Source organism: Hyla sarda (genome assembly GCF_029499605.1).
Source record: "Hyla sarda isolate aHylSar1 chromosome 1 unlocalized genomic scaffold, aHylSar1.hap1 SUPER_1_unloc_7, whole genome shotgun sequence".
NCBI lineage: Eukaryota > Metazoa > Chordata > Amphibia > Anura > Hylidae > Hyla > Hyla sarda.
Window position 1 is genome coordinate 483,532 of NW_026607593.1, and position 23,204 is coordinate 506,735.

The following is a 23,204-nucleotide window of genomic DNA, read 5'->3' on the forward strand; positions in this document are numbered from 1 at the left end:
CTGTTACAGCATTTGGCTGTCAGGGCATGCTGGGAGTTGTAGTTTTACAACAGCTGGAGGCACGCTGGTTTGGAAACACTGTCTTAAGTAATAATAGGGGCGCGGGAGAAACTTAAAAAACCTGATGCTTACATAGTCCTGTATGGAAGAAGTGGCTGATACCCAGAGAAAAGAGACTGACCAGGTGACAGGATGGGCAGGTAAGTGACCTGATACCTTCACCATCCAGACATCCCCTGGGGGGCAGTATAGGCAGGAAATCAGGCAAACAACCGCTGGTCGGCACGGCGCTCCCTAGAAAAACAACCGCACAGCGCCATGTCTAAGCCACGCCCACCTACATTATTTTATTACAAAAATGGGATATAAACTTATTAGGGGAGGGGCTTCTATTACAAACCCTGAATAACGCTCTGCCATAGTGATCAGTGTTATCGGTGCTCGGCTTATACAGGCTGTGGAGGTGTCTGTATACTTAGAGCACCGATCTGAGCACAGAGCATGGTAAGGGGCCCTCCGGCCGTCATCTCAGCTGATCTAGACTCCGCCCCCCAACAACTGCATTTTACTCATTTTAGATCCTGCAATCGACTTTGATGATGGGATCTAAAGGGTTAATGGCGATGAGCGTCATTAGTGGTGAGTCCTGGCTGCTTATAGCTCCGGAGCTCACCTCAAAATCCCATATGGGGCACAGAATGTAAATATACACTGTGTCCTTAAGGGGTTAATAATAAACATCCCCAATAATCCTGATCTGATGGTGACCGCACACACATACCTGTATCTGTAGAGGAGCCGTGTGCTTACAGGACCTGCGATGATGTCACCGTCATGTGATCAGTCACATGGAGGAGGAGGAGTCATATGATCAGGGGCTGCTGCTCTGAGAGATCTCCACACACAACACAACAGCAGTGACTGCCCCAACAGGACCTGCTCTGTATCTGCTGGAGGTGTAGGACCTGTGATGATGTCACAATCATGTGATCAGTACATTTGGGGGCAAAGTTTAGCATTAAAGATATGACTGAGGCTGAAGGACCTGTGGGGAGGATCATGTGACAGGAGTAGGCGGAGCTCAACAGTGCAGGATAGACGGAATGATGATTTAAGGACCTGTGAGAATGGTCATGTGACAGCAGAGTCCCGATTGATCACATGACTGTGACTTCATCGCAGGTCCTGTAAGTACACGCCTCCTGTATAGCTCTGCAGGTGGAGGTATGTGTGTGGTCACATGTTGCTGTTAGATGTTTTTTTTGTACTATTAACCCCTTCAGAACCCGGCAGTTTTGAGTTTTAACCCCTTAAGGACACAGTGATTTCTCTTTTTAATGTTTTTCTCCTCGCCTTCAAATAGCCATAATGATTGCAATTTCCTCTTTACAAACCCATATGAGGCTTCTTGTTCTTGTTGTTGTTTATTTCACCACCGGTTTGTACTTTGTAATGACATCACTCATTTTACTGCAAAATCTACAACAAGGGACAAAAATTTTTATTTGTGGGGTGAAATAGAAAAAAAAAAGCAATTTTTTTTAAAAATTTTGGGTCTTCTGTTTGGACGCAGTGCACATTACGGTAATAATTCTCTTTATTCTGTAGGTCCAAACGATTACAATGATAAATGATTTATATAGGTTTTATTTTAACACTTTTAAAATATAAAAAATATTCTAACTGTTTGTACAATAATGAGTCTGTATCAGATTGTCCTACCTTGACCCCTATAACTCTCTTATTATTCCGTATACGGGGATGTATGAAAGTCATTTTTTGCGCCGTGATCTGTAATTTTTATCGGAAACACTTTAGTTTTGATGAGACTTTTTTATCGCTTTTTAAGAATTTTTTTTGGACCATGAAGTTGTATTTTTTTACGTTTACGCCATTGACCGTGCGGTTACACATAAGTTTAGGTCTATTCCTGTTTACATTATTCTATTTTAAAACAAATTGGTAAATGGGGAAGATTCAGTCGTTTATTAGGGGAGGGGCTTATTCACATTAAGTTAATGTTCTTTTTACCTTATTCCCAGTTTTTTAGTCCCTGTAGTAGACTATTACATGGAATCTATAGATTACATACACTGATCAATGCTGTGATGCTGAGGCTGCCTGCAGGATTGGAGCGTCGTTCAGACAGCGTGGAGCGAGGTTAGGGACCTCCACACGTTCTCTCAGCTGACCAGGACCCCGCTATTTCACTGTGGGTGTCCTTATCAGCTCCACTGAGCTACCGGAAATAGATTTTTGGCATTGGTGATGTCCGGCATTAGCAATGAGTCCCAGATGCTGATAGCAGGTAGGACCTAGGGGCTATGAGTCGTGCTGAACTCCTGACTGTGCTTCATAGACTGGCAGCGGCCTCCCCCTCCCCTCCAAATCTTATCACTTTAATGACAGGTGTCCCTGCTCTGAAAGATGTTTCCTGCACAAGAGCAGAAGATATGCCAGATTTGATGCGTCTCCTGCTCCAGAGCTGGGCCCATGGCTATACATTATATACCTCCTGCCCAGTCAGCCATGAAGGAGTTAAATGGTAGTGATGCATTGACACTTACCTTTTTTGGGGCCACACACTATACAGATAGCTGCTTATTGTCCCTTTACTCACTGGGATAAGAACAACCAGTCTATCTAGGGTTAAGTGGCGCACAGCACTGCCAATTCTATCCTTAGGGGCCAGACAGTAAGCAGCCATCTAAGCAGTGATACTATGAAATATCACTTAGATGGGCACTGTCATGAAAAAAACATTGATATGTTGTAGTACTTAAGTACTACAACATATCTCTAATATACTTTAATTTAAAAAAGTGATTTTAAACCAGTTTAAAATCACTTTTAAATTCGGCCACTAGGGGTCGCCCTCTTAGTGGCCAAATGCATTCGGCAGTGACATCACTACAGAATTTCGACTCATTTAATCCTGGCAATGAGTCGAAATTCAGTCACTGCGGTGCTCGCTCCCGCCTGTCAATCAAACAGAGAGCGAGCACGCTGATAGCTGGGGCTTCGCTCATTGGCCAGCTCCACTGGCCTCGAGCACGGCCCCGCCCACCCGCCCCCGTTACCCTGTCCGGAGGCAGCGCGCGCACGCATTGCTGCGCTGATCCTCCGGATGGGTAAGTCTGATCTGAGGTCTTATATTACTTTACAAACTTTACAAATTACGGCCGGAAATAGTTTTGTTTGGGATCTGGCATCAATTAAAATATTTACAAAGATTCTTCTTGTAGTTTGCCAACTACAACTCCCAGCATGCCATGATTGCCATTAGCTGTCAGGCCATGCTGAGAATTGTAGTTGTGAAACAGCTGGAGGCCCCCTATTAGATAACACTCATGCCAGATGTATATATAGTATATCATTACATACAAATATATATCCAAATATATATATATATATATGTAATGATATACTATATATACATCTGGCATGAGTGTTATCTAATAGGGGGCCTCCAGCTGTTTCACAACTACAATTCTCAGCATGGCCTGACAGCTAATGGCAATCATGGCATGCTGGGAATTGTAGTTGGGAAATATTAGGAAATGTATCATGGCAGGAATATATAGTAGAATACACACACATATATATATATATATATATATATATATATATATATATATATATATGTATATATGCATGTGTGTTTGTATATATGTGTGTGTGTGTTTGTATGTATATGTATTCTCCTATATATTATTGCCATGATATATTTCCTAATAGGACGCCTAATTATGTTTCCCAACTACAACTCCCAGCATTCAGGGATAGCCAATAGTTGTCGGGGCATGCAGATTTTTTTTTATTGTGAAACAGCTGGAGACACACTTTAAGTAAAACACTCTGGGCATAGATATAAAACATAGTATATATCCATGGCATGAGTGTTTTCAAAACCGTGTGCCTCCAGCTGTTTGACATTACAACTTCATGCATGACATCACAGCTTTTGTCTATCACCGAATGCTGGGAGTTGTAGTTGTGAAACAGCCTTAGGCGCAGTATTAGGAAATATATAATGGCAGGTATACCTAGAAGAATATATATATATACGCACACAATAATATACTATATATAATAGACATTATTGTTTTCTGTACAAGGTGCCTACATCTGTTTGTTCATGTATGCTAAAATAAATAGTGTAAAAACAACCTGACCTACAAGGCTACACCCTTTAATGTCTGGATGTCTAGTGAAGACTCTGCTGACCTAATGATAATTTATGGCAAGAAACATTACAGAATACTTTCTTATCTCGACTTGTCAAAGAATGATGAATTAGGGTCTAGTTAAAAATTCCAACTTGCTTACGTAGTATTTTTTTCAAAAGGAATTTACTTTAGTCAGCTATTTATTAACTGCGACAGTCGCAACTGCGCAATAAAAAGTCGGAACTACCTTAAAAAATTGACTAAATTTACTCCACCATTTTACTAACCCATTTTTCATGTTTTTTTTTTTTTTTCTTCTCATTTCAGATCCGTGTATCCTGTGAACTTGTTCGGATTCGGTGGACTACTTCGATGAACAGCATTTTTCTTTGTTAGATTTTAATAAAATGGTTAATGAGGGCTTGTGGGGGGGGGGGAGTGTTTTTTTGTAATAAATTTGTTTTTAAACCTGTTGTTTTTTTTCTTACTTTACTTTACAGCTTTGTAGTGGAAACTGTCTTATAGACAGAGTCCATTACTGAGCCGGGCTTAGTGTTAGCCACAAAAACAGCTAGCGCTAACCCCCAATTATTAACCCGGTACCCAACTCCACAGGGGTGCCGGGAAGAGCCGGTACCAACAGGCCCGGAGCGTCAAAAATGGCGCTCCTGGGCCTAGGCGGTAACAGGCTGGCATTATTTAGGCTGGGGAGGGCCAGTAACAATGGTCCTCGCCCACCCTGGTAACGTCAGGCTGTTACTGTTTGGTTGGTATTTGGCTGAGAATAAAAATAGGGGGGACCCTATTCGTTTTTTTTTTAAATAAATAATTAAAGGGGTACTCCGCCCCTAGACATCTTATAGACATCCCATAGGATAGGGGATAAGATGTCAGATCGCCACGGTCCCGCTGCTGGGGAGCCCCGGGATCCCCGCTGCGGCACTGTGCTATCATTACAGCACAGAGTGAGTTCACTCTGCACGTAATGACGCGCAATACAGGGGCCGGAGCATCGTTACATCACGGCTTCGCCCCTCGTGATGTCACGGCCCGCCCCTTTCAATACAAGTCTATGGGAGGGGGCGCAGCGGTTGTCACGCCCCCTGCCATAGACTTGCATTAAGGGGACGGGCCGTGATGTCACGTGGGGCGGAGCCATGACGTCATGCGGCTCCGTCCCCTGTATCGCCCGTCATTACGCACAGAGCGAACTCGCTCTGTGCTGTAATGATAGCCCAGTGCCGCAGCGGGGATCCCGGGGCTCCCCAGCAGTGGGACCGCGGCAATCTGACCTCTTAACCCCTATCCTTTGGATAGGGGATAAGATGTCTAGGGGTGGAGTACCCCTTTAAATATAAAAAAAACCACATAGGGTCCCCCCTATTTTTATTCTCAGCCAAATACCAATCAAACAGTAACAGCTTGACGTTACCAGGGTGGGCAAGGACCATTGATACTGGCCCTCCCCAGCCTAAATAACGCCAGCATTTTATCGCCTAGTCCCAGGAGCGCAAATTTTGACGCTACGAGCCTGCTGGTACCAGCTCTTCCCGGCACCCCTGTGGCGTTGGGTGCCGGGGTAATAATTGGGGGTTAGCGTTAGCTGTTTTTGTGCCTAACGCTAAGCCCTGGCTTAGTAATGGACTCCGTCTATAAGACAGCTTCCCCTACAAAGCCTGTAAAGTAACATAAAAACACAACAGGTTTAAAAAAAAAAATTATTACAAAAAAACACTCCCCCCACAAGCCCTCGTTAACCATTTTATTAACATCAAGCAAAGAAAAATGCTGGTCATCAAAGTAGTCCACCGAATACAAAGGAGTCCACAGGATACACACATCTGAAATAAGAAGTAACAAAAAAAAAGTACATTTATGGAGAAAAAAACAGTGTTAAAATTTTTTTAATAAACACACACACACGTGTATGTATGTATATATATATATATATATATATATATATATATCCAAAAATGAGAAATCCAGCAGCACACCAATATAGTGAAAAACAGTTTGTGAAGTTTATTCACCCACAGTAAGAGTATGGGTGAATAAACTTCACAAACAGTTTTTCACTATATTGGTGTGCTGCTGGATTTCTCATTTTTGGATATCCGTACAAAGACTCCTGACCAGAGCCTACACCGGCTTGCATCTGGCATCTCTGAGTTGTGCGGCTTCTTCCCTTTTGTTTTGTGTGTGTGTGTGTCTGTGTGTGTATATATACACACACACACACATATATATATATATATATATATAGCACATTTTTTTTTTAAAGATTCAAAGTGGTGTTCTGTAGTCATTAATTGGTTTTTGCTTATCACCCCCTGTGATAGTATGATAAATGTCATACATAAGCAAAAGCAAGAAAAAAATGACTACAGAACTCGCTTACCAAAGCAACGATGATAAATGTCCCTGAATGAGTTTATAAATGCAGTCCACCCACAGTTCTGTAAGCCAAGCCAGTGCTGGTTTAGATTTGCGCATATGTTACCAAAGTAGCGCCAAAAGGTGCGACTAACTGACATGATAAAGTCTCACATGATAAATTCATGACCACTGCATTATACCAATTGTAACCATGACTTGGTATACTCCATGTGAAAACCCTTATAAAGCAAACGTTGCGATGACTAGTCTAAAACAGCAACTGAGACAAACTCTGAGACAAATGTATGCTACAAAACCAGGGAAATTAAAACTCCTAACTTAACCCATATTTACAATGTCTAGTAACTTATCATATCAGTGCTGCAAATTGTGTATTATTATTATTTTATTATATTATATTTCATAGTATCTTTGGAAAAGAATTTTCCTGTGTTGGATTTAGAGAAAGATCAACACCTTATTTATTCAGGTAAGTTTTCAAAAACCAAAAATATTTTTTTTTATTATAAATACCGAGAGAAACAGAGAGACAGATAAAAACATGTACATATATATTTATATTTGTTATTCAATTTTTTCAGGTTAATATTGACTTGGATTTTGCTGTTGGGTCTTGACGACCACAGATCTATACAGGTTGGTTTGCATACAAATAATAAAATATATATATATATAAACTATATTTGAGTTGCCCTATTAGTTCAGTGATGCAAAATTCACAATCTTTTCATGTAGCAGTATCTTGTAATACCTTTTTATTGGACTATCATCATTTAGGAAAAACAAGTCTAGACCATTTCAGAACACACAATAAGGCTGGGTTCACATATGTCCGGCAATCTCAACACAACTTATACCACAACTGATGACAATTTGTCATCATCTGTGTGGCATCCGGTATACATTGATTCTGGGCAATGAACAGGGGAATGCAGCAAGCTGTATTCCCATGTCCAGTGTCCTCAGGCGTGTACAACTATCTGGCGTCAAAATTGAGACGCCGGATGATTGTGAACAGTCCCATATAAAATAATGGGATCAGTTCTAGCATCACTTTCCCTCCTGACGCCTGATATATGTGATTGAACCCTTAGACAGTTCACAATCATCTGGCGTCTCAATTTTTAAGCAGGATGGTTGGACACGCCGGAGGGCACTGGACATGGGAACGCAGCTTTCTGATCAATGGATGCCGGATGCCACACAAATGATGACAAGTTGTCACCTGTTCTGGCATCAATTGTGTTGAGATTTAGGCTGAGTTCTCCTATTCCGGACATATGTGAACCCAGCCTTAGTTGGTGATACAGCAGGAGTGACAGAAAACAATACGGACAATTTTTTTTCTCTTGTGTGATCAAAAATAGTTCATGTCATGATTAATTATTTCCCCCTCTTGGTATAAATTTATCTGTGATAAGTCACGAGTCCGTTTTGAGATTAATAAGTCCGGATCATTATGCTGGGTTTATATCTGACGTATTGGATAAGTTATTGGAACTGTTTCTCTCCAGTGCGCGCTAGAAGGAAACAGTGATGTCCAACAATGATATGTGAACCCAGCCTTACCTAAAAATAATAAATGTACACAGTGAACTCACCAGCAGAATAGTGAGTACAGCTCTGGAGTATAATACAGGATATAACTCAGGATCAGTACAGGGTAAGTAATGTAATGTATGTACACAGTGATCTCACCAGCAGAATAGTGAGTACAGCTCTGGAGTATAATACAGGATATAACTCAGGATCAGTACAGGATAAGTAATGTAATGTATGTACACAGTGATCTCACCAGCAGTATAGTGAGTACAGCTCTGGAGTATAATACAGGATATAACTCAGGATCAGTACAGGATAAGTAATGTAATGTATGTACACAGTGACCTCACCAGCAGAATAGTGAGTACAGCTCTGGAGTATAATACAGGATATAACTCAGGATCAGTACAGGGTAAGTAATGTAATGTATGTACACAGTGATCTCACCAGCAGAATAGTGAGTACAGCTCTGGAGTATAATACAGGATATAACTCAGGATCAGTACAGGATAAGTAATGTAATGTATGTACACAGTGATCTCACCAGTAGAATAGTGAGTACAGCTCTGGAGTATAATACAGGATATAACTCAGGATCAGTACAGGATAAGTAATGTAATGTATGTACACAGTGACCTCACCAGCAGAATAGTGAGTACAGCTCTGGAGTATAATACAGGATATAACTCAGGATCAGTACAGGATATCTAATGTAATGTTTCACATACAATTGATAATGTCTATAATGTTGACTGATACAAGTTGTTTTTTGCAAACCATTATAAAGCTATAATTCTAATTTGCCTATTTCCCATAGAGAATGCCTGCCTGTATTGTTACGGGATGTACTCCACGGTGCAGAGAAGGAGAAGAGGAATTTGCTCTCCATTCATTTACAAAAGCAAAGGATCGCATAAAGTTATGGCTGCTAGCCACCGGGCAAGATTTTGGAAATATCGACAAATTAGTGGATACTATATTCCAATCAAAAACCAGTGCATATCGGCTCTGCTCCTTGCATTTTGCACCATCATGTTACATTCGGAATCCTAAAACCGGAAAGAGGAGACTGTTACCAACAGCTGTACCAAGTATTTTTACAAGGCATGCTGCACCATCGAGCAAGAGGAAAAGATTAGATGGGGATGGTGCATCATCTAGTCAATTTAATGCTGGAGAAATGTGTCCAACCTGCAATCAAGTGGTACCACATATAAATCCAACCCAACCTGAACAAGCAGCCACTCGTTTCAGTACCACAGATTCAGCTACAAACTTTGACCGTTTCTGGGCAACATTTAATGAAGGCATTCAAGTAACCCCTAAAACAACATCAAGAAAAATTCAGTGTTCCCGACTAATGGACAGAAAAAAGGTTAATACAATCCAAAAGTAGGCCACAATTTGTTTTTGGACCAGTGACTTCTGTACCAGTCCGTGGACCCAAGATTTATACATCTACACCACAAAAAATGATACCAACAGGAAAAGGATCTTTGGCCTGTTCTAGTAATGCTCCTGAAACGCATAAAGCAACAGATCCTCCGAATTTACACACAACTTTACTGACAGAATTGACAATATCACCAATTCGGCCCATTCAATCTACTCAACCCATGGTGAGAAAAAAAAAATTACATTGCCAACTATAATAGAAGAAAGAAGAAGAAGAACCAATTTTTTTCCTCTATCACAACCATTGAAGATGAGGAAGACTCTACTTTTCATGTGTCCAGGGAAGAGAGTCCTTCAAGCAGTGATGAAGGGTACTCGCTGTGTTCATCCGATGATGATGAAGAAGAGGAGATGGTCAGTGACACAGAGACTGATCTAAATGTACAAAAACATCCATCTGAAGAAAGAAAATTTCTAGTATATGAAAGCTGCTTGGACAATCTAATTAAAATGCTTCCTTGTCCTGCCTATGCAAATTGTTCAGCAAGTTCAGAAAGAATTATAAAAAAACAAATGGGTTCTTATGTAACTGTATATGTGGAATGCAAAAAAATCATTATAGGCGACTATGGCAGAGCCAGCCGCGCCTGCAGAAAAAGCCTTTAGGTAACATCCAAATTGCAACAGCAATAATCACAAGTGGCAATATGGCAATGAGTCTACATATTATCACATACAGAACCGATATATATTTCCTTCTATGAATAATGTTGGGATAAACCATCAACAAGAAGAGTTAATAAAAGTTTCCAAATGATCAATCTGTGTTGCAGGAGATGGCCAGTGTGACTCTCCTGGGCACAATGCGAAATATTGCATTTATACATTGATGGATGTAGAAACAAATAACATTTTATCATTTGACACTCAACAAATTGGCTCCGGGGTGTCCTCTGTTGGACTAGAGAAAATTGCTTGTAGAAATGCTCTTGATTATTTATTATCAAATGAGGTCAAAATATTCATGATTTGTACGGATCGTCATGTTGCTATCCGCAAAATGCTACGGGAGGAATACTCGGATATAAAACATGAATTTGATGTGTGGCACCTGGTGAAATCTATTGGGAAAACATTACTTGCAGCCAGTAAACGCAAACAATGTAAAGATTTAACAGAGTGGATTTCCCCAATTAAAAATCATATTTGGTGGAGCACAAATACATGCAAGAAATATCCAGACGAACTATTGGCACGGTTGAATTCGGTTCTGAACCATGTGAGAGACATCCACACATGGGAGGATGACAATTCACAATACACCAGTTGTAAGCATGCTGTTCTGGATGAAGAGGTAGAGACCCCAAAAAAATGGCTGGACGAAGAAGGTGCAAGTTTTGAGGCTCTAAAATAAAAGACAATAGGCTACAAAAGGACCTACGCCAAATAAGCTATTTTTGTCATACTGGAGACTTGGAAGTATTCCACAGCGCACTGACTAAGTACAGACCAAAAAGGCTTCATTTCAGTGCGAATGGAATGATAGCAAGGACACAGCTTGCAGCTCTGGACCATAATTTTACTGTGAACAGATCACAAGCGGTGGTAAAGAAGCAAAGTGAAAGTAGTGGACCTGTTGGCACTCCGCGATACAACGTCGCTTACCAAAAGCTAGAAAGGAATGGTTCCTCCGTTCTATCTATGAGCCCACAAAACAGGATTTTATTTCCACAATAATGAAAAAAGTTTTTGATGCTGCAGCTGGGAACCTTCTGGGAACCTTCCATTAGAATAGACTGATAAAAGATCCTCCTTACCATCAAATATTGCACCAGTTGCTAAACCAGAAAAGAAAGAAATGATTGCTACGCACCGTTCTAGATTTTAGATACAGTTTTGTTTTATATATAAAATATCTTTGACATATAATTATCTTTGTTCCAGATATTATATTGTTAAATATATTTTGTAATGTTGAAGGTTTATATTTCTAGTTGTAAAAAAAATAAATACATTTTTTTATGTTTAAAACTCAAAAGTGTGATTTTCTTCTTTTTTTTTTACTAGTAGATTAATTATTGTAGTTTTTCAACAGGTGGATTCACCCTTGGAAACACTAATGTGTGTATACTAGCGTTCCACAAACAGGGTGCCTACAGCTGTTGAAACACTACTATTGGGCATGCTTGGGGTTTTAGGTTTGCAACAGCTAGAGACACACTTGGAAACACTGGTTTATAATATATTTTTACACATTCAATTCCCTGGTACAGGTAAAGAGTACACAACATGTTATACCTCCCTGTACTGTAGGGGGCGCTACCAGACACCAGTCAGTGCATACACTTCAGTAATACAGGTAAAGAGTACAGAACATGTAATACCTCCCTGTACTGTAGGGGGCGCTACCAGACAACAGTCAGTGCATACACTTCAGTAATACAGGTAAAGAGTATAGAACATGTAATACCTCCCTGTAATATAGGGGGCGCTACCAGACAACAGTCAGTGCATACACTTCAGTAATACAGGTAGAGTACAGAATATGTAATACCTCCCTGTACTGTAGGGGGCGCTACCAGACAACAGTCAGTGCATACACTTCAGTAATACAAGTAGAGTACAGAACATGTAATACCTCCTGCACTGTAGGGGGTGCTACCAGACAACAGTCAGTGCATACACTTCAGTAATACAGGTAAAGAGTACAGAACATGTAATACCACTCTGTACTGTAGGGGGTGATACCAGACAACAGTCACTGCATACGCCTCAGTTAGGGCTCGTTCACATAGTGGAGCCGTCCGGCACTGTTTCCCTCCGTTGTGCACCGGAAGGAAACTGCTGCTAGAACTCATCCCATTCATTTGAATGGGACAGTTCACAATCATCTAGCGTCTATAATTTTACGCCGGATGGTTGGACACGCTGGAGGGGACCTGACAGGGGAACGCAGCTTGCTGGGTTCCCCTGTCCGTTGCCCATAAACAATGGACGCCAGATGCCTTACAACTGATGGCAAGATTTTGGCTGAATTCACATATTCCGGATGCCGAACATATATGAACACAGCCTAATACAGGTGTTTTAAAGGGGTTGTGCGCTGCCCTGCCTTTCGGAGCTCCGCTCACAGCGTCCGGAAGTTCATTACTCTGAACGCTGTGTGCGGGCTTCCGTGTTCGCGGCCGCCGGGCGTGACGTCTCGCCCGCCCCCTCAATGAAAGTCTATGGGAAGGGGGCGCGACCGCTGTCATGCCCCCTTCCCATAGACTTTGGTAGAGGGGGCTGGCTAGACTTCACGAGGGGCCGGGTGTGACGTCACGCCCGGCGGCCGCGAACACGGAAGCCCGCACACAGCATTTGTAGTATTGAACTTCCGGACGCTGTGAGTGGAGCTCCGAAAGGCAGGACAGCGGACAACCCCTTTAACTGTGAAATGCCCATTATATTTGGTCGGTTCTTCAAGACATTGACAAGTGTTACAGATCTGGACTGTCCATAGAATTTTTTCACAACCAGTGTGCCTCAAGCTGTTTAAAAACTACAACTCCCAGCAGTCCCGGATAGCCAAAGGCTGCACAGACATGCTGGTTGTTGTAGTTTTGCAACAGATGGAGGCATGCTCGTTTTGAAAAACTGGTCCTTAGTATTTTATTTTGAGTCTGGTTTCTAGTTACAATGGTCCAGAAAACATTGTTGGATGAAACTATTGTATGTTGAGTACATTGTAAGTTGAGTGATCACTGGATTCATTCAGTGGGTGGTACTACATACTTCGTACCACCTAAATATACAAGATGCTGGTACGATGCATGTAATGAATCCAGTATTTCCTGCACTAAAATAATTAAAATAATTTGAAACAATACATCAGTGAAGATAAATAACCATAAATAACTTTCATTTATATAATAAATATAGTAACATAAATAACATTGAAAAGAATTAAATAACAATGTAAACAAAATAACTTAGAACATTTATTATTAGTAAATAAATATTGTGTCTAACAACGAAAATTTGAATCAGACGTCGGACGCCATGTCACAGGCTGCATATTCCCCCGCATATCGAAAACCTATATAAAATCCGTCCGGGTCAGGAAACTCTTTTCTGATGTATTTTACCACACAAGACGGTATTGGGTTTTCTTCTCCGTGGTCCAAGAACATGCAAAACATGAGAAGGAACGGTATGCCGCTTTTCTTATGACCCTTAAAAATTTTTTTTTTTAAACTTACAAGAAATAAAGATTAGTTACAATACAGTTATATACATAGTTTACTACATTTTTTAATCAAAACAAAGCTTCAATAATACATAGATAGATAATTAGAAATAATAAACATAGCCCAAAAAAAAATATTTCTTTTACCAGTTGCGATTTGCTAACATTTCTTTCCTTGTAATTCTTCCAGCGACTTCTGCCATCATTTCTAGTATTTTTTCATTGAGTCTAAGATGAACTAATTCTTCGTGTTCTAAGATGCACTTCAGACCTTTATCAAATTGTTGATTTAGTGCATCTTCTTCTTGGCAGCAGAAGCTTTCATCCCGGGTCTTCATGACTTTACAATTAGAACACTTGCACCAATTTGTGTTACCTATTCTGGGATGATTGGGATTGTTGTCCCGAGGTATATCCTGCAGGCTCGGCCATTCAGGATCCTTTTGAAAACAATCCTCTTCTACCTCTCCATGTTGCTTTCAGGCGTAAACGTTCCATGAGAGCTTGTACTTCCTTATTTAAAAAAAACATGTACATGTGCTAAATATTGTTAAAGGAGTCCTCCGGAGCGCTGGTACTTAAAAAAAAGTTTACCTAATCTGATAGCTCTTTCAAAGACCTTTCCAACGATACCTCATTTGTCAAATTTGGCCCAGCCATTCTCTTGTAATTGCCACCTGTAGCAGTAAGCAGCCATATCATAAAGACTACATTTCCCATGACTCCCTGCGCCAGCTTCCTGTTAGCTGCTGCTCACTCCCCCTCCTCTCCCCCCCCAGGAAATGATAATAAATTATAATAAAGTGACGCCCACAGCTCCTTCCCTTGTGTTTATCTCCTCCCATCCTCCCCCTCCCAGCTCATCAGCCCTCTCCACCCTCACCACATGTACTGATAGGCTGCGGCCACAAGAATGCCTCCCATGTCACAAGAATGCCTCCCATCGCTACCATCACCGCTAGCGGGATCTATGTGCCCACTAGCGCAGTGTTTCCCAACCAGGGTGCCTCCAGCTGTTGCAAAACTACAACTCCCAGCATGCCCGGACAGCCGAAGGCCCTGTGCCCACTATTGGTGTCACAAGAATGCCTCCCGCGATCGCTACCATCACCGCTAGCGGGGTCCCTGTGCCCACTAGTGGTGTCACAAGAATGCCTCCCGCGACCGTTACCATCACCGCTAGCGGGGTCCCTGTGCCCACTAGCGGTGTCACAAGAATGCCTCCCGCGATCGCTACCATCACCGCTAGCGGGGTCCCTGTGCCCACTAGCGGTGTCACAAGAATGCCTCCCGCGATCGCTACCATCACCGCTAGCGGGGTCCCTGTGCCCACTAGCGGTGTCACAAGAATGCCTCCCGCGACCGTTACCATCACCGCTAGCGGGGTCCCTGTGCCCACTAGTGGTGTCACAAGAATGCCTCCCGCGATCGCTACCATCACCGCTAGCGGGGTCCCTGTGCCCACTAGCGGTGTCACAAGAATGCCTCCCGCGACCGTTACCATCACCGCTAGCGGGGTCCCTGTGCCCACTAGTGGTGTCACAAGAATGCCTCCCGCGACCGTTACCATCACCGCTAGCGGGGTCCCTGTGCCCACTAGCGGTGTCACAAGAATGCCTCCCGCGACCGTTACCATCACCGCTAGCGGGGTCCCTGTGCCCACTAGCGGTGTCACAAGAATGCCTCCCGTGATCGCTACCATCACCGCTAGCGGGGTCCCTGTGCCCACTAGTGGTGTCACAAGAATGCCTCCCGCGACCGTTACCATCACCGCTAGCGGGGTCCCTGTGCCCACTAGTGGTGTCACAAGAATGCCTCCCGCGACCGTTACCATCACCGCTAGCGGGGTCCCTGTGCCCACTAGTGGTGTCACAAGAATGCCTCCCGCGATCGCTACCATCCCCACTAGCGGGGTCCCTGTGCCCACTAGTGGTGTCACAAGAATGCCTCCCGCGACCGTTACCATCACCGCTAGCGGGGTCCCTGTGCCCACTAGTGGTGTCACAAGAATGCCTCCCGCGACCGTTACCATCACCGCTAGCGGGGTCCCTGTGCCCACTAGCGGTGTCACAAGAATGCCTCCCGCGACCGTTACCATCACCGCTAGCGGGGTCCCTGTGCCCACTAGCGGTGTCACAAGAATGCCGAGCGCGGCTCTGTTCCCCGTCCCTGTCAGCTCTCAGGGTACGAGCCTCGCACGCGGCTAATGTAGTACTGCGCAGGCGCAGCACTACACAAGTAACGTAGGGCTAACATAGGCAGCGATAGGAGCCTAGCGTTAGCCCTACGCTATTTGCGTAGTACTGTGCATGCACAGAATAAATTAACTTTGGGGGAGTAGCCGACTCCTGGCTGGGAGGCCGGCACAGCCCGCAGTGACCCATGGGAGCGATGAGTCACCGGGCAAAGATGGCGCCGGATCGTGAGGAAGACGCAGTCGAGCGTCATCAAAAGACCCAGCTTCCGGCCAGATGGAAAAGCGAGGAGAAGACCAGGAAGAAGTCGACATGGACAACGTGAGTACATTACAATGTTATATAACTTTGATTCATGCTTCATTTCCCCCCTAATAGGTTACCATCGGAGTACTCCTTTAACTCCCTGGAATAATTATGACATTACATGGACTGTAGATTCATCAGGGAGACAGAGAGTGGCGTTAGAATGTAGTTTAGCAGAATATGACGCTTGCTTGTCAGGGTTAGAAATATATAAAACTACCGTATATGACGGCATATAAGACGACGGGGCGTATAAGACGACCCCCAACTATTACAGATCAATTAGAGTTTTTGGATATACTGGCCGTATAAGACTACCCCTCCTACCGCGATGTACAGTACACTGTAGTCCCCCTACATTAGGTAGGCAGTATAGTTCCCCCCATATTGGTAAGTAGTATGTTCCACCACATTAGGTTGTAGTTTCCCCACTTTAGGTTGTAGTTCAACAAAATTAGATTGTAGTTCCCCCACGTTAGGTCAGAAGGTCCTCCACATTAGTAGACAGCTCCCCCACATTAGGTGAGCAGTTACCCGACATTAGTAGACAGCTACCCCAACAGACATACAGCCTCCAGCCATATACAGTATACGGCTGTATGTCTGTGTGCTGCCCCCACAGTGATCCGATCCGATCTGGCCCGGGGTCACAATCTACTGCTAAGGCCTATGGACCGTAACAGTAGGTACCGGGGCTGTAGGAGCGTTGACCGGAACACTGAAAATAGCGCGGCCGGTCACTCACCAGGCCCCGGACGGCGTGCGTCCTCCTGCGCTCCTTTGCCGACATCACTGATGTCCCGTGCGTACAACCATAGAGGCGGAGGATTGCAGGAAGATGCGTGATGGCCATGGAACGGTGAGTGACCGGCGGACATCCTTATGTCCGGAAAGATTTTTCGGGACACAGGGATGTCCGGGATAGGAAAATCGATGATTATCTGTCCAGGCCGTCTCCTCTGTGCGTCTGCAGGCGGGGGCCGGCCAGAGCAGGTAAAAACTAATTACTGTATACTAAAAACCAGCGTGCCTCCAGCTGTTGTGAAAATACAACTCCCAGCATGCCCGGATTTCCACTTTTTTAATTATACATTTTATAGTTATTCTATAAAGTATTATAAACTTTATATATATAAATACATTTAAAAAAATGATAGTGAATATTAGATGTTAATGTATAATTATATAACTTACCGGGGTTTCTTGTGGGAGTAGTTGAGGAAATAGTTGTTTCTTCCTCACTATCCTCAGTGTCAGTACCAGAATGAGGATTGTAGTCCTAAAAATATATATATATATATATATATATATACAGTGACCCCCCGACCTACGATGGCCCCGACATATGATCAGATCGACATACGATGGCCTCTCAGAGGCCATCGCATGTCGACGTCAGCATCGATATACGATGCTTTTTTATGTCGGGGCCATCGCATTAAGTGCTATCCGGCAGCACCAAATGCTTAAGCTGCTGCCGGATAGCAGCTTAATGTTCCCCGTGTGGTGCGGTAAGTATTACTTACCCCTCCACGATGCTCCGGGGTGCCCTCCGGGTCCAGCGCTGCTCTTCAGGTGTCTTCTCGGCCCTCTCCGATGACGTCAATACGCTGCTGCGCACGTCATCCAATAGGAATGGCGTACGCAGCGGCGTAATGATGTCGCTACGCAGGCCCAGTAATGCCTTGCGGAAGACAGAAGAGGACCGGAGAAGACAGCAGAGGACCGGAGAAGACAGCGGAGGACCGGAGAAGACAGCGGAGGACCGGAGAAGACAGCGGAGGACCGGAGAAGACAGCGGAGGACCGGAGAAGACAGCAGAGGACCGGAGAAGACAGCGGAGGACCGGAGAAGACAGAAGAGGACCGGAGAAGACAGCGGAGGACCGGAGAAGACAGCAGAGGACCGGAGAAGACAGCGGAGGACCGGAGAAGACAGCAGAGGACCGGAGAAGACAGAAGAGGACCGGAGAAGACAGCAGAGGACCGGAGAAGACAGCGGAGGACCGGAGAAGACAGCAGAGGACCGGAGAAGACAGCGGAGGACCGGAGAAGACAGCGGAGGACCGGAGAAGACAGAAGAGGACCGGAGAAGACAGCAGAGGACCGGAGAAGACAGAAGAGGACCGGAGAAGACAGCAGAGGACCGGAGAAGACAGAAGAGGACCGGAGAAGACAGCAGAGGACCGGAGAAGACAGCGGAGGACCGGAGAAGACAGCAGAGGACCGGAGAAGACAGCGGAGGACCGGAGAAGACAGCAGAGGACCGGAGAAGACAGCGGAGGACCGGAGAAGACAGCAGAGGACCGGAGAAGACAGAAGAGGACCGGAGAAGACAGCGGAGGACCGGAGAAGACAGCAGAGGACCGGAGAAGACAGCAGAGGACCGGAGAAGACAGCGGAGGACCGGAGAAGACCAGGAGAGCCCAGCGGAGGCCCGGGGTCACCATCGGGAGCGGCGGGGAAACCATCTGAGCAGCGGGGACAGGTGAGTACAGCTTCCTATACTTTACATTGCACGAATCCCTCAACATACGATGGATTCGACAAACGATGGCTCGTTTGGAACGAATTACCATCGTATGTTGAGGGACCACTGTGTGTATATATATATATATATATATATATATGTATGTTATTACGTTACAATTCAAGCAATATTTTTTTTAATTTTTTGTAATTTTTTTAATCTAATTATAGAGTATTACCTCATCTGAAGAATCGCTGACATGGTAGAATTCTTCTCTTTGCAATTCTTGTTTATCAGAAACCTTTTTTTTAGAATAAATTATTAGACATAATAAATAAAATATAGTAAATTTGTTATATATCAATTATTATTATATTTTTATAGAATTATTTAGTGTGATGTTACTTGATGTTATAAGGTTATAGGACAGAATCCTGTACCGTACTATAATAAAACATATTTATTTCTCCATGATATTCATCCCCAACATGATATGGAAGGTGTAGATCTACTATAGAATCCGCTTTCTCAGCTTGTGATATTATTATCAAACATATTGGGGAGATTTATCAGAGCCTGTGCAGAGGAAAAGTTGCCCAGTTGCCCATAGCAACCAATCAGATGGCTTCTTTCATTCTTACCAAGGCCTCTGCAAAATGAAAGCAGCGATCTGATTGGTTGCTATGCGCAACAGGGCAACTCTTCCTCTGCACGTGTTGATAAATCTCCCCCATTGTGTTATTTATGAAGCATTTTTCTCTGCTTTTCCTGGATAAATTTGTCTCAACAATTTTACGTACTTTGATGTTCCTGTGTTTTTGTTTGTTGCTGTGGTAGACGGGTTTTTGGTAGATTTTTTTGTAGTGGTCATGGATTTTTGAAAATGATACTTTTTATAAAGTCACATACACAACCCAACAAAATGGGCGCTAACCCCCACCAAATAAAAGAGCACTTACAACTAACTGTGGACAGTAAGTCGCATAATTGTCGCCAAAAAAGTCACGAAAAAACACCAAAGTGGAGAACTGATGTAATGTGATCAGCGACAGATTTATCACACGCCCTGCACCAGGTCATAAATTAAGTGCAGGTACACAGTTCCCACCACATGAATGGAGTAAAAAGACGTTCACTTACTCCACTTTCCAACCCAAGAACGGCCATCCCTAAACAATGCTGTGAGAAATGCAGATGGATGCGGCGTACGTGAGACATTGCCGCTTCATAAACGGAGGGTGAAGTTTGGTCATTGCCATGGACTGTATATATATATATATATGTTCTATTATATAGTGTTTTACTCTTTATATATTGAAGTGTAGTGTTTGTCGGCTACATTGATATGGACGTTACGTCAATGAGACTTTCCCGCTTTCATATTGCGCCGCATTGAAAAATTAGCAATAGCTCAATATCCAAACTTGTAAATCAATGTGAACCAATGCTAAATAATGTATCCTGTATATTTATGTGTGGGGGATGGGAGCACATCTATACATTATCTGTACTCAGAGATATCACTGTTATCTGTGGTGTTACATAGGACTGCAGGTCACATCTATACATTATCTGTACTCAGAGATATCACTGTTATCTGTGGTGTTACATAGGACTGCAGGTCACATCTATACATTATCTGTACTCAGAGAGTTATCACTGTTATCTGTAGTGTTACATAGGACTGCAGGTCACATCTATACATTATCTGTACTCAGAGATATCACCGTTATCTGTGGTGTTACATAGGACTGCAGGTCACATCTATACATTATCTGTACTCAGAGATATCACCGTTATCTGTAGTGTTACATAGGACTGCAGGTCACATCTATACATTATCTGTACTCAGAGATATCACCGTTATCTGTGGTGTTACATAGGACTGCAGGTCACATCTATACATTATCTGTACTCAGAGATATCACTGTTATCTGTGGTGTTACATAGGACTGCAGGTCACATCTATACATTATCTGTACTCAGACAGTTATCACTGTTATCTGTGGTGTTACATAGGACTGCAGGTCACATCTACTACATTATCTGTACTCAGAGAGATATCACTGTTATCTGTAGTGTTACATAGGACTGCAGGTCACATCTACTACATTATCTGTACTCAGAGAGATATCACTGTGTTATCTGTGGTGTTACATAGGACTGCAGGTCACATCTATACATTATCTGTACTCAGAGAGTTATCACTGTTATCTATGGTGTTACATAGGACTGCAGGTCACATCTACTACATTATCTGTACTCAGAGAGTTATCACTGTGTTATCTGGGGTGTTACATAGGACTGCAGGTTACATCTATACATTATCTGTACTCAGAGAGTTATCACTGTGTTATCTGTGGTGTTACATAGGACTGCAGGTCACATCTATACATTATCTGTACTCAGAGTTATCACTGTGTTATCTGTGGTGTTACATAGGACTGCAGGTCACATCTACTACATTATCTGTACTCAGAGAGTTATCACTGTTATCTGTGGTGTTACATAGGACTGCAGGTCACATCTATACATTATCTGTACTCAGAGTTATCACTGTGTTATCTGTGGTGTTACATAGGACTGCAGGTCACATCTACTACATTATCTGTACTCAGAGATATCACTGTGTTATCTGTGGTGTTACATAGGACTGCAGGTCACATCTATACATTATCTGTACTCAGAGAGTTATCACTGTGTTATCTGTGGTGTTACATAGGACTGCAGGTCACATCTATACATTATCTGTACTCAGAGAGTTATCACTGTGTTATCTGTGGTGTTACATAGGACTGCAGGTCACATCTATACATTATCTGTACTCAGAGAGTTATCACTGTTATCTGTGGTGTTACATAGGACTGTAGGTCACATCTATACATTATCTGTACTCAGAGAGTTATCACTGTTATCTGTGGTGTTACATAGGACTGCAGGTCACATCTATACATTATCTGTACTCAGAGATATCACTGTGTTATCTGTGGTGTTACATAGGACTGCAGGTCACATCTATACATTATCTATACTCAGAGATATCACTGTGTTATCTGTGGTGTTACATAGGACTGCAGGTCACATCCACTATATTATCTGTACTCAGAGAGTTATCACTGTTATCTGTGGTGTTACATAGGACTGCAGGTCACATCTATACATTATCTGTACTCAGAGATATCACTGTGTTATCTGTGGTGTTACATAGGACTGCAGGTCACATCTATACATTATCTGTACTCAGAGAATTATCACTGTGTTATCTGTGGTGTTACATAGGACTGCAGGTCACATCTATACATTATCTGTACTCAGAGATATCACTGTGTTATCTGTGGTGTTACATAGGACTGCAGGTCACATCTATACATTATCTGTACTCAGAGAGTTATCCCTGTGTTATCTGTGGTGTTACATAGGACTGCAGGTCACATCTATACATTATCTGTACTCAGAGAGTTATCACTGTTATCTGTGGTGTTACATAGGACTGCAGGTCACATCTATACATTATCTGTACTCAGAGAGTTATCACTGTGTTATCTGTGGTGTTACATAGGACTGCAGGTCACATCTATACATTATCTGTACTCAGAGAGTTATCACTGTTATCTGTAGTGTTACATAGGACTGCAGGTCACATCTATACATTATCTGTACTCAGAGATATCACCGTTATCTGTGGTGTTACATAGGACTGCAGGTCACATCTATACATTATCTGTACTCAGAGATATTACCGTTATCTGTAGTGTTACATAGGACTGCAGGTCACATCTATACATTATCTGTACTCAGAGATATCACCGTTATCTGTGGTGTTACATAGGACTGCAGGTCACATCTATACATTATCTGTACTCAGAGATATCACTGTTATCTGTGGTGTTACATAGGACTGCAGGTCACATCTATACATTATCTGTACTCAGACAGTTATCACTGTTATCTGTGGTGTTACATAGGACTGCAGGTCACATCTACTACATTATCTGTACTCAGAGAGATATCACTGTTATCTGTAGTGTTACATAGGACTGCAGGTCACATCTACTACATTATCTGTACTCAGAGAGATATCACTGTGTTATCTGTGGTGTTACATAGGACTGCAGGTCACATCTATACATTATCTGTACTCAGAGAGTTATCACTGTTATCTATGGTGTTACATAGGACTGCAGGTCACATCTACTACATTATCTGTACTCAGAGAGTTATCACTGTGTTATCTGGGGTGTTACATAGGACTGCAGGTTACATCTATACATTATCTGTACTCAGAGAGTTATCACTGTGTTATCTGTGGTGTTACATAGGACTGCAGGTCACATCTATACATTATCTGTACTCAGAGTTATCACTGTGTTATCTGTGGTGTTACATAGGACTGCAGGTCACATCTATACATTATCTGTACTCAGAGAGTTATCACTGTTATCTGTGGTGTTACATAGGACTGCAGGTCACATCTATACATTATCTGTACTCAGAGAGTTATCA

General features: G+C 42.9%; 2 protein-coding genes across 2 annotated transcripts in view; both read right to left on the bottom strand.

The window, feature by feature from the left end:
• The window catches only part of LOC130298275 (oocyte zinc finger protein XlCOF6-like), an 85,026-nt gene extending 83,917 nt beyond the window's left edge, over positions 1 to 1,109 (bottom strand). Inside the window, exon 1 of the mRNA XM_056551205.1 lies at positions 782 to 1,109. The gene's annotated coding sequence lies outside the window, so the exon portion shown is untranslated. The remainder of the gene's footprint in view (positions 1 to 781) is intronic.
• Positions 1,110 to 12,912: 11,803 nt separating this feature from the next.
• Positions 12,913 to 23,204, bottom strand: part of LOC130298259 (oocyte zinc finger protein XlCOF7.1-like) — a 149,820-nt gene continuing 139,528 nt past the window's right edge. The window contains exon 6 of the transcript XR_008849754.1: positions 12,913 to 14,244. The gene's annotated coding sequence lies outside the window, so the exon portion shown is untranslated. The remainder of the gene's footprint in view (positions 14,245 to 23,204) is intronic.